This window comes from Marmota monax, unplaced genomic scaffold, assembly GCF_021218885.2.
Source record: "Marmota monax isolate L192 unplaced genomic scaffold, Marmota_monax_Labrador192_F-V1.1 WCK01_AAM20220418_F8-fsc00041, whole genome shotgun sequence".
Taxonomy (NCBI): Eukaryota; Metazoa; Chordata; class Mammalia; order Rodentia; family Sciuridae; genus Marmota; species Marmota monax.
In genome coordinates, this window is record NW_026695238.1 from 7,228,527 (window position 1) to 7,239,403 (window position 10,877).

The window sequence follows — 10,877 nt, forward strand, 5'->3', positions numbered from 1 at the left end:
GAACTCCTGGTGCTAGCGTAGAAGGAGATATTAGACCCTCTACAGGGGTGTAAATTTCAATTAAGGCAAATCCCCTATCACGTACTTGAAGACACAAACTAAACAGTCCTCAAAATCAAAAGGACTTTACTCTCAATTCTTCCAAGCTGAGCAACTGTGGAACATGTGGTTCTGTTATTTGTTAGTGATGATGACAGATACAGGTTGAACTTGAGCACTTCTCATTCTGTGGGAAGTATTGACCTCTACGTGCAAAGAACACGGCCCTTCTCTATCCCAGCCTGTCTGTGGAGTCTGTCCTGTACTTCTTGGAGAGTTCAGCCTGTAGAGGGTTCTGTAAGGAGTAACCCCATGAAGGGAGAAGGCTGGCTGTGGCAGAGGCCCTTCTGCTTGGAGAGCAGCTACTGTGAGGAACCTGTCCTGGACCCTGAGAAGTCTGGCTTTGGCTCTGTTCTGACCCTCTGTTTGTCTTAATGGGGGCATCACCTTGGTTCCCCACCTTTTCCTGAGTTTCAACTTCTCCACTCTCCTTGTATAGTATGTAATATCCTCATATCTTCATAATGAATCTTTGTGAAGTTTTACGAAACTTTAATTAAAATTAGTTTCTATTACTAGCATATGGAGCTAATTTCCCTAACACTAAAAGCAAATGCAGTGAAGGCCTGAGATATAAAAAGTTAACACGATCCTCCAACAGTGGAGAATGGGAGATTCAGGAGAGAACATTTTGAAGCCCCTGGTAACCCAGCAAGCCAGAGAAAACTGTAGATCAGGGTCTAGGGATTGCCAGAAACTAGGTAAATCTATTTCTATTAAGCAGGAATCTGGAGCTGAAGATCTTTTGAGATTCCTGCTCGTTCAATACTTCTAAAAATAAGAGACTCTATGATTGCAGCATTCTGGAGAGTAGAGAGAGGAGGCGCTCAGCAGAATTTGGTTCAAGCTGAATGGGACCTCTTAGCTGCCATTGGAGCTTCTCCTTTAGGACAGCCTTCCCAGGGAGGGAAGCTGACCCAGGACTCAGGACTGTGGTAGGATCAGCCCCTTGAGGTCAGGCGCTTGATCTGCACTTTCCCTCTTTTACCACATTGTGGGAAACTCTTTTAATGTTGCTGATGATGACAACAACAACAAAATTAACAGGAGGATGTGCAGATAATAAATAATGTTTAACGTGCATATTTTAAAAGAGCTTATCAGAGTTTCACATTTTGGATGGGGGGGAGCAGATACCTTACCATCATTTAAAATCATTACATGAAAGATCGGTGAATCAGCTGCTCATTGGAAATCCTTTCTATCACGTGGCAGCTGTCAGCCGGCCTTACCAGCATGTGACATTCCCTCCTGCTAGTGCATTTCAGAAGAGACTTCATTTCTTTTGAGATACTACAAAAAGTAACTGGAACGTTACCAGGTCCTCATGATGTGATTTATGTAAAAACTAAACACATACATGGATTTTGTTCTTTGCTGAAATATCTACTTATGGTCTTAAAACCTCTGAGGGGAGGTTACCAAAAATCCTTCACATTTGGGGCAGTCATTGGAATGCACAATGTGGTCTCTGATGCTTGTTGGTAGTACCCTGAGACACTGCTTGATGGCGTGCACTTATTACCGTGTACAGAAAACCAGGTGGTAGTGAAAGAAGGATTTGGAGTCACCAGTGTCACAGGGATTGCAATTTGTAACTCGGACAAGTTCTTTCACCTTCTTGAGCCTCCATGCTCTAGTCTAGAAGCTGAGGATAAAAGCAATACCTCCCTAAATTATCAGGAGGGGTGATGGAGCACCCGAGGTGACGGCAGCGATTAGCACAGACTAGCTGTAGGAGCCTCAGTTATCACTGTCCACAGTGGCCACAGGGTGCACTGTCATCTGGTCACCTGTGGCCAGATCCTGGGCCAGCCACTCAGTGGTTACATAACCTTTGGCAAGATAAATTTGATAAGTTAAATCGTGTATCCTTTGGCAAGGTAGCCATGCTGCGCTTGAGTTTTAAATCTGTAGCATGCTGATAATAAAGTCATGGTGGTTGTTTCCTGCGGCTGTTGGAGGGCTGAGTAGTAGAACATGCTTGGAATGGTGGAAATACGATGTGGATTAGTAGAAAGTTCATGTTAAGCCCAATAAATATTGACTCCTATCATTATGTGTTGTATTTCAGGTTTTAAAGTTAGAGTGCCTCAATTAGAGCTCCCGGTTTCTGATCACTTCACATCCATAGTGACCTAGCCATTAATGGCTCTCCTCTTTTTAAAACTGGAAATAGGAGAGATATTCCTTTTTCCTCATAGACATTCTATAAGAAAATCTATGGAATCTGAAGTCCAGGCACATTGCCATATATAGCTTTTCCTGATTAAGTGTTTAAAATGGAAGGACAGAAGAGCTTATTGTCTTTCCTCTTGCTAATTTTTGGGGTCCATAGCTGAAGAGTAATTACCCTGAGGACAAGGACCAGGTATTTTAGCTTTATTTTATATGCAACTTCTACACAATCTCAGAGTAATTATTGAAAGGTTCAATTTGGATTGAGACAATCATCTCCTCTGGAGGCTGTACATGTATATGAAGGGAGGAGGTGGCATTTCCATGCCGTTGGACCCACTTCTATTGGCCCTTCCTAATAAATTATTCACAAATATTCATTAACTTAACAAACATTGAGGGTCCTATGTGTCAGTAGCTTTGATGAATGCTGGGAAGATGGTAGCTAAGAGAGAGACACGCCATGGTTCATAGGACTTCAGTTCTAGTATAATATCACATGGAGGTTCATATGATTCTAAGAAGGGTCTTTAAGATCTGCAAGTGCAAGGAACCCTTGAATTCGGAGTACGAGTTTAATATACATCTTCCTTTATATACTTTATTTACTTTTCAGTCTGCAAATTACTTACTAAAAATATTAGTCCAAATTTTCTTCATTGTGTTTCTGACATTTATTTAAACTTGTTGTCAAAACTTCTTCTCTTGAATTTTGGTGGGGACACTGAAATGGTGGGCACTCCCTAAATACATGAACCTTATTTAAAACGTGGAGAATATTCCTCTATTTTTCCCCCCTGAGAGCTTCCTGTAGAAATCAGGAACACTATGCAAACTTTCTTTCACAGGCCTGTACACCGCCAGAGGAAAGAGGCCCAAAGGGAAACATAATTTGTAGAAGGAAAAACACCATGGAGATGAGAGAGGGAAAAAAAAAAAAGAAACAAGTAGCAAGATACTTGAAAAGAAGGAATGGGTCACAGCATGCAGAACAGCTCTGACAGAAAACCGGAAAACACCAGGGGTCAGCAGAGATGAAAATACATATAAACATATTTTAGTTTTGAGAAGTGGCTCATAGGAAGCTTAATGGCCGTGAAAAGCCCCCTTTTATTTCACATAGGAAGAGGAGTTAAAATAACCCACTGAGAGCCTGGGAAGTCCCATTCTCAAAGGTCTCAATTTACTTGAGCTCAACTACATACGGTTGCAGAGAACCTGCCTTGTGCCAGGCACCGTGCTCTGAAAGAGGAAGGACAAATAGTCCTGGGCCTGGGGAATCTTCCAGAAGCAGATGGCCTGGCAGACAAGTCCTCCACACTGTGACGCTGGCTGTGATGGGGGAAACCTAGGCTCCACGGGCATGCTCTGAGGGGAGGTGTGGAGCCCAGGGCTCAGGGAGTGGGGGCGTCTTAGGATTTCTGAAGCTGGTGAAACTTGTACCAAGCCTCCAAGGGTAGGCTAGTGAGTGGCCTTTTATCAGGTTTTTTTTTTTGTTGTTGTTTGTTTGTTTGTTTTGTTTTACTTTGCACCATTCAAAAAATCAAAACTGGGACTTCCATGTGGTGATGAGAATACTGTTGGAAATTTCAAAGCTGAAAATTGAAGGCAGTCGTGACACCCCAGGTCTCCTGATTGCTGTCCTTCCAAAAAGAAACAATTGCATGTAGTGATTCACCTGCAAACACAGGCTCGTCTGACTGGACTCCCTGGTCAGTATGGTCTCCCCAGAGGACTTTCTGGTAATTGGCAAACTCCAGCCCCCTGCTCCCTGATGATCCCATAGCCAGCGCTCTTTCTTGTTGCCAAATAACCCAACCCAAGGCTTCTGGGGGAGGTGCACTCTGACCCCCTCCACTTGGTAGCTTGCATCAGGTTCCCAGCATTCCCACAGGGTTACTTCAGGGTAGCTTGAGCATAGATGGGTGCATTAACCCTTTCTCAGAGGGTGTTCATCCTTCCCCAAGGGGCAGACACTTCTTTCATTCATAAAATGCTTTGTTGATACGATGTGTGGACTGCCTTTCATCCTTAGGCACTCAAAAAGGTTACATCTAAGTCAAAGATGGGCAGGAACTGTTGATCTTTTCCTGGTTGTGGTAATTTCCCCTCCAGAAAATGCTTTATCGGTATGGAACAGTTTTGGGAATAAAGGTCTCTTAATTCTCTGAAAGTGTATCTATTCTGAGAAATACTCAAAAAATGATTGAATTTCTTGATAAATCTCTTTCACAACATTTAAGCAACTGAAGAATTTGGGGATTTTCTTTATAAAGGTCTTATTATAGAAGATTTTTTTATTCACTTTCCTTTTTTCCATCTTTTTACTTTTGCCAAAAAAAAAAAAAAGAGGGAAAAATAAAAAGAATCTGCCTCCCACATTGCCATAGAGGTTAGCATTCATCTGATGGCTTTTTTCTCAGCCATTGGGTTTCAGTTCATTTTGGAGATGCCAGTGTTGGAACAAATACGGCATGGCAGGATTTTGGCCCCATCAGGATTTTCATCAGCCCTACTCCAAATAAATGCATGGTGTGAAGAAAATCTGGTTATTTGCTACTCATACACACACACACACACACACACACCTTCAAAAGGAGTATCCTTTGTGACTAGAGGGTCTGCTCTCTGAGTGCCAGGCAGCCCTGTAGAAATTCTAGGGCACATTTGTGCAAAGCAGCTGTGGCCTGGGTCTCTGGAGTTTGGGGCAGGTGTGGTGACATCAGTAACAGATAACTGCTTTCAGTCAACCTGGCACGAGGCTGAGATTTCAGGGTTCTCTTGCAAAGTTAATGAGGCAGACTTGTCTAAATCCTATTAAGCTGTCATGGATGTGTTTCTGGGTTACTTCTCTCAATTTTACTCATTACGAGGGAGCTGGTGCAGGACCCATGTTTAGACATATGAATCCAATTCATAGCCCTGCTGTCCTGCTCCCTGCCCGAGGGTCTGTGGGAGCAAGTTCTTGTTCCCTGTAACTTCAGGATGGTAATGTGGAGGGTGTGTGGGTATGGCTTGGACGTGCTAAGGGGAATCCCTGTCCACATCTTTCAGACACAGTATTCCTCAGCTTTGCATCACTATAATGAGGTGCCGACACAGGCTACCTATGTAGAGAAGTGTTTTCACTCAAGGTTCTGGAGTTTCAAGTCCAAGACTGAGAAGGCCACTGGTGGGCCTCCAGGAAAGGTGGCCCACCGTGGCAGAAGCAGGTGCCAGAGAAAGTGGAGTGAGTGTGCACATTTGGAGAGAGAGAGAGAGAGAGAGAGAGAGAGAGAGAGAGAGAGAAAGAGAGAGAGAAGAAGAAGAGGAAGAAGAAGAAGAAGAAGAAGAAGAAGAAGAAGAAGAAGAAGAAGAGAGGGGGAGAGGAGCTCATGAGTGAGTGGGTCTCATGATACCCCTGAGGACTTGTCATCATTGACCTAAGGACCTCCCTCCATGCTATGCCTCTTAATGGCCCATGGCACCTCCCAACTCTGCCACTCTAGGGACCAAGGCCTTCCAAAGAGACCTTTGGGGGACACTCATCTATACCAGAGAAGAGAGCCTCATCTAGCCAGGAGCAGGTAGAATTAGAGGTCAACATCATTGCCATTTGAGTCCATATGGCTGGACTTCCTGGCTATTATAGCACAATTAGGACTCAGCTCTTCATTGTCACTAACCCCAAAAGTCTTGGTTCTCACTGGAGAAATAACAGGGAGAGAAATGGAGCTTGGGGGGATGAGAAGAGAGTTGAATCTGTTGAGGAAAATGCTGTGGGGATAAATTCTAGGTGGGAAGTAATCTGGACCCCTCTTGAGAGTTCAGAAGAATGTAGCAGTGCCAGCCCTGGGTGCCTCAGAGCCTCATTGTGGGCCTGGCACTAGCTGGCAGAGTGGAGCACCCAGCTCCCGGGTCTCAGAGGTGAGGACCTGGGCGGAAGCACACTGTTCTTTGTTTTTTCTCCTTTGATCCTCACCTTTGTCTTCCCACATCATCCCAGGCAGAGCTCTCCCATCCTGTGTCTCTTTCCTTTTTCCTCTCCAACCCTTCCACCTCTCAGCCTCTGCTAATGACCATTTTCCTTTTTTGCTTCTAAAATTTCAATTTTTTTTCAAGTGAGTGAGATGATTTATTATTTTTATCTCTGTGCCTAACTTCTGTCATGTTAACACAATGTCCTCCAGGTTCATCCACGTTGGCGCAAATGGCAAGAGTCCTTCTTTTGTTACGGCTGAGTTGTATTCCATTGTATGTATGCACGAGGTTGTTTTTTAATCCATTCATGCTTTGATGGGCACTTAGGTTGGCCCGTGTCTTGGCTATGATGAATGGGCTGCAGTGACCAGTGCAGATATCTCTTTAGCATACTGATTTCATTTTCTTTGGATATGTTCCGAGTAGTAGGCTGAATGGATCATATGGTGGTCCTCTTTAATTTTTAAGGATCTCCATACTGTTTTTTGTAATGGCGGTCCTCATTTGCATTTCCACCAACAGTGTGCAAGTGTTCCCTTTCCTCCACGTGCTTTCCAATACTTGGTATTGCTATTTGTGGATGACATGATCTTATATACAGAAACCCTAAAGATTCCCCTAAAAACTGGCAGAACTAATAAGAACCTTAAACAGGTTGGCAGGATAAAATGCCAACAGAAAATCAAGCTGCCTCCATCTGTGCTGTGGGGCCCCCTCACAGGAGTGGTCCCTGTTGCAGTGAAAGCCAGGACCCAGGGGACTGGTAGATTTGATGGGTGCCAGGGAATTCTGATTCCCAATCATTCCCAAATCTAGGCCACATGAGTCCCTATTTACTCGGAAAATGTGGTGGAAGAGTTTATGTTAAGAAGGAACTGAGATTTTTCTGCTAATAGACCCTGTTTTTTTTTTTTTCTTGAGTGATAACCAAAGCTGCATGACCATATCTGTGTTGTTTTTGAATAGTTCAGATTCTACAACTACACTGACACACATTTGAATCACTTAGGGAAGGTTTACAAATTACTGGCATCTGGGATTTTGATTTACCTGGACAGGATGACTTGGGCATTTGGTGTTTAAGAAGCTCCCTAGTCAATTCTAATGTGCCTAACAAGGCTGAGGACTGTGGGTCACTGAATAGTCTGTATTAAACTTTTTAAACTATGTAAAGTGCTCAGAAGATTACAAGGCACCTAGAGGACACACAGTGAATGTTGTTGTTTTTGATGTAGTTAATAGCACTTGGCTGAAAACTAGATCAAACACTGAAGGTGTACTTAGGGTATCTTAGTGCTCATACACTAACCCTTCTGGCCAAAGACTAGCTTTATCTCTGGCCCTAGCAGCAGTCATCTGGTGGTGAATTGAGCTTCCTTCTCTATTTAAGGAAGCACTGGAAAGTGGATTGGTGACATCACCTTCCAAAAGGAGGTGTAATGACCCAGCTCCCAAGAGGAGAAAGGTGAATCTGTGAAAATTAAATACTTAAGTCTTGGAGGAAGTTCTTAGAATAAATAATGAGTCTTGAGAACAGACAAAATGGAGGGACATTTGCAATGACATTTGCCCTGATTAGGATGTTTCTGCTGATGAATTGCCCTGGGCACCTGCTAGCTGTAGGGCCTCATGGGAGAGCCAGTGGATGGTATTAGAAACACGAGATGGAAGCTTCTCAGTTAGGGAGCTTATAACGTTTATTTATACCATATAAATATGGTAATGAGTCAAATTCATTTCATGTGCTTGCATAAAAGTCATTGGGCTCCTTTTTCAGTGTTTCATAAAGTCAAGAAACTTCCTATAACAGACTTCTAGGCCCTTTTACCTGCTGCTCATGTGTTACAGCATAAAAACATACAGAATATTCTAATGAGCTTCTGCCTTTCTCTTCCAAGAAAGAAGAAACATGGAAATAAAAGAATATTTTTCATCTGATTTTACTCTTTCAAGGTTTTAAAACTTTCCTACTGTCTTCAGAAGTTGAAATTGCTCAAGTACAGCAATTGCTGCAGACAAAACCAAAAAATCAACTGGCTTTGTATCTCACCGGCATCTTGTTTTCATTTAGTGCTGTGGCAAGATTACACCATTGATTTTAATTGGAGTTAAGGTGGGGGGATGCCTATTGCTGGAGGGTGTTGTATACTATTGGCTGCATAATTGAAGATTTTTCCTTACAAATTACTAAATGTTGGTTGAGCTGTCACAGGAAGGACAGGCTCCATCTCTCACAATGGAAAAGTACACAAAGTCTTAATGCTGCTACCGCAGGAGGGTTTTGGCTCCCGCTCAGGACGTAGGCTGGCCAGCCTCTCTGGTGCCTTCAAAGAAATGGAGCCTCAGTCTTTGACACAATTTTTTTTTTTTGGCTTATTTCGGTTACCGTGTAAATAATGACCCTTTCCGACTTCATTATGCCCATAGGTCTTTCTTTAAATTAACCTTGCAGAATCCAAGTTTCCATAGGTCCTTCAGTAATTCGTTCTCTCATTTGTGTATTTAATTCATTCAGACCCATATTTTTTGAATGACTACCTGGTGCCAGACACAGAGGACTGATGAAGACCCTGGGGAAATCCCACTCTGCCACTTTCTTTTTGTCCAAGTGTCTGGACAAGTCACTTCACCATTTGACTTAGTCCTTGTTTGCTAATCCATGACAGGGCTTGCCATGTGACCTTTGTTGCCTATGCCCAAGGGAATTTCATCCACCCCCATCATGTTGAACTCAGCAGTTACCACGTGATTTGTTGTGACCACTAAAATGTGGGTAAACGCGGCACACAGGATTTCAACTTGGAAGCTTTTAAGAGTCAGTTCTTGGTCAACCATTTCTCTCTCTCTCTCTCTCTCTGTCTTTCCTCTTTTGTGAGCCTAATAATGTCTCCATTCTGGGCTACTCCAATCCAGGAGTGAACACATGGGAAGCTTGGCGTGGACAGGCCAGAGTGACACCTGATGCCCATGGAACATGCAAGAGAAGAAAACAATCTCAAGATCTTGGAATGTTTGTTACTGTCACACAAACTCCCCTCCGCTGACTGAGACAGTGCTGGGTGAACACTAGTGTGCACTGTAGCCTCTGTGCAGCTGAGCCATGGCAGATGTCCCCAAGGTCACTTCATGGTAAGCTCCCACCCTGTTCAGGACCCAACTGAGTCAGAATCATCCCTTCAACCATTTTATTTGCCTTTTGAAACTTTTTTCAAGTGCAATTCATGTGTTGCACGGGCCCATTACTCATGCATAGTTGCTGCTCTTCAAAAGAGGAGCCCAAATAGGAGAGGGGCAGAGGACACCGAGTGTCAGGAGTTTACAGTAGGAGGGGGATAGATAGCTAAGGGAGTGGCTTCCAGAGCTGCATCGGCAGGAACTTCTGCTCCACTCTTGTCCCAGATGTCACAGTCCACAGCTGCTTCCAATCACTAGATGCACACACTTCCTGTTGAAACCAAATAATAAAAGAGACGCACACCACCAAAACCCCCTTCTCCATTTCTCCTCCCTTTCCTCTTCCTGCCCTCCAAATCACCAGATTTATATTTCTGAATTTAAACACATTCAGAAAGATTTAATATTTTTATTTGGGGGAAATAAAAAGGTTTTTTTTAATAAATTTATTTTACTTTTCTGAAAAAGGTCTGTTTCTGAGGTCAACAGTGACCCTGGGTAGGTGGTTCGATGGGTCCCTAAACAGTGGGTGTTTCCCTCAGTGTTCAATTCTGAGATCTGCTTTGTGCTCTGACCTACTCCCCTGGGGCAGGGAGGGATTGAGGAGGACTTGGAGGGAGGTTAAAAGCCCTTGGCCAAGGTTCTCTGATTTTTAACCTCAGCTTATCCTTTAGCTCAGGGCTGTGGTAAAAATGGTTTTAATGCAAGCATTCTACTAGTATTTACTAAGAACCTACTATGTGCTGGGGACTTTCTAGATTCTGGATGTAATGCATTTTCTGATCCCTGTCTATTAAATGAACACGTAAAGCACATGATTTTTTTTTTAATGCTGGCATCAGAATTTTACTGAGGATCCCTAAGAAGCACTTAACTTTAGACAACCACCCATCTGTTTTGGATGGTGCTTCAGATTGAGTTTCCAGAGAAAGCTGAAATTAGCATGCACCAAGTTTACTAGAGAATGCGCTCCACAGCAACATCTGTGAGGGAATGGGGAAGCAGGCCTGGGCAGAGGAAGAAGCTGGGCTGTGATGCGGGAACCCCTCTTGGATCCACAGCCATCACTTGCAGCAGCGGATGGATGAGGGTCTTCCCCACTAAGGGGCTCTGGGAAGCCCACACCAGGGCACTGCAGACACAGCCAAGACAGGACCACCACTTATCACGTTGCCAGGAAGGATGTGCCGAGTCCACCTTGTGAGCTAGAAGGACTTGCTTGTCTCTGGCCCTCACCTCCTCCCTCGGCATCCTTCCCTGATGTTGGGAGGAAGAAGGGGCTTAGCAGAGGGGAGCTCTGGACTTTACTTTCACCAAAATGCAGAGTTAGTAAAGCTGAAGACCAGCCCGCTCAGATTTGTAGGAGACCCCATGGGTTTATTAAACACTTATATGCATCACCTGGTTAAATTATCAAGAAAATCCCAGACAAGTTATAAATAGTCCCCTTTTTAAATAAAGAAATG